Raw genomic sequence first — 2,500 nt, 5'->3', positions numbered from 1 at the left:
GCAAGGGAATATCGTACCCGATCGAGAAACAGTAGGAGAGTTGAGCAACTTTGTACCACAAAAATGCCTGTGGCGTTTACGTTGAGATGAGGAGAGCGAGGGGAAAGAAGGGGTGGGGAAGAGGGGGGGGGGGGGTACAAAGGGAGGAGAAGAAACACGGAGGTAAGAGAGAAGGAAAAGGAGTAGCAGGGGGAAGAAGAAGAGGAGGAAGATGAAAGGCAGAGGAGAAGGAGGTGAAAGAGGGGAGCAAGACGAAGGAAGAGGGTGGAGAGGTAGAGGAGAAGAAGAAGAGAGATGGAGACGATGGAGGGAAAAATAGGGAGAGAGGGGATAAGGAGGAGAGGGAGGGAGAAGGGGGAGAGGGAATGACTTTACGGGTGGCGTGGCCAGTAGGAGCAGCTGTCCCACTCCCCCGCCCCTGTAATGGATGACTGGGCTACGGGCGTGTGCATGTGTCACGGCCTCGTCACGGCGTCAGAGGGTGGGTGTGGCAGGAGAAAGGGGAGAAAGAATGGGGGCTAAGAAAGAGACCAAGAAAGGGTAGAAAGACACGGCTGTTAGGGAGGAAGGAAATGGCAGAGAGACGGCAGGCGAGGGGAGATGGAAGAAAAATGGATATCGATGAGGGAGATAGAACAATGCCGAGAAGTTCTTTCGCTGGTGATCTCACTAAGGTAAAATGCGGTGCCACACCTCCGAAGACAGGATGATGTAATATGATATAGGGGTTATGTCATGTTGAATCTCAAAGTGGTGTCTTAATGAACGGTGTTGAAGAAAAAGAACTCTAGCATGGTAGGGTGGTGATGGCGACCTTGTTGATAATGATATGATGATGAGAGTAAATGCAATGGTAGTAATGATCGGAATAGTAAAGACGATGATCATAATATTGGCTGTGATAATGATAGCAATAATGGTGATAACAATGGCGACGGTAATGATAATATTAGAGAAACTGTACGGGAAATATGAATAGTGAAATAAGATAGACAATAAAACAGTAAGAAAGTCAACAAAGATGAAGGTAATAATTATACAAAAAATACGGATAATGATTAGGATAACGAAGATAATAATGATAATGATATAAAATCAACAGCAACTACTTTCACTCCTACTGCTGTTGCTGACGCTACTACTACTACTACTGATATAACTACTTAATATAATAATAATAATAATAATAATGATAATAATAATAATAATTATTATTATTATTAGATAAAATATAAATAATAAAATAATAATAAAGTAATAATAAAAATAATAATAATGAAAAAAATAATAATAATAGTAATAATAATAGTAACACTAATAATAATAATGAACAATAATAATAACAATAACAACAAGAGAAATTGTTAGCTAACAGAGAACAAAAGGGTGCAGCAAGTACTCAGAAGGTATATTAGTCCACACAAAAGGCCCAGCGCCACCAGGTTAGCTCATACATACGCAAGCACACCCCAACCAACACAAGAACTAATAATGGAGACGTGCGACAGACAAAAGGCTCTCACAAGTTACGGAAATCGATCCAAAATAGGCCGGGATACGGTCTAGAGTGCGAAGGCGATGCTCTTTTGTTCCTCAGGTCAAGTCTAGCACCTGGTTGATGGGTCCAGATTGTTTCCTTGGAAGGGTGACCGCGGATACGGGGGAGGGGGGACTGGGGGATGGAAAGGTAGGGATAAGGGTAGAAAGGGATAGTGGAAAGTAGGGGTGGGGTAGGAGGGGGGAGGGAGAGGTAGGATTCCTGGGAGGAGGGAGAGGAAAAGGTAAGGAGGGCAAGAGGCGGAGAAAATGTTAAGAGAAGGAGAAAGAGGAGGAGGGAGAGAAATGGGTAAGAGAAGGAGGGGTAGAGGAAAGAAGGGATTGTCTTGAGGATAGGGGAAGGAGGGGTGTTAAGTGGAAGGAGGGGGAGAAACAAAAGGGAAGGGGAAAGTAAGGGCACACAGCTGTTGCGCATGGAGTCCTGGTAGCCCCCCCCCCTTTTTTTTTTTTTTTGTTTGGGGGGGGGGGGGTATGGCAGAGGGGGGAAAAAAAAAACTATAATGAAAGATCTTTTGTGGTTTACGTTCCGGCGCGTGCGATAGACCCCTTAAATTCTAGAGTTTTGGGGAAAGGGGAAGGGGCGAGAAATATTATATATATATATTAAATTATATATATATATATATTATTATATATAATGATATATATATAAAATATATATATACATCATAATATATAATAAAATTATAATATTATATAATATATAATAATATTAATATAAATACATATTAATATATATAAAATAATATAATAATAATTTTTATATAATTAAAATAATAATATATATATATATAATATATATTATTATAATATATAGAGAAGAGAGGGAAGAAGAGAGAGAGAAGAGAGAGAGAGATAAAAAACACATTAAAATTTAAAAATATGCACATATACATGTATATATCAACCATTATAATATATATATAAATAAAAATAATAAAAA

Source organism: Penaeus monodon, chromosome 10, assembly GCF_015228065.2.
Source record: "Penaeus monodon isolate SGIC_2016 chromosome 10, NSTDA_Pmon_1, whole genome shotgun sequence".
Taxonomy (NCBI): Eukaryota; Metazoa; Arthropoda; class Malacostraca; order Decapoda; family Penaeidae; genus Penaeus; species Penaeus monodon.
The sequence above is the reverse complement of the archived record's forward strand: the minus strand, read 5'-3'. Positions refer to the sequence as shown.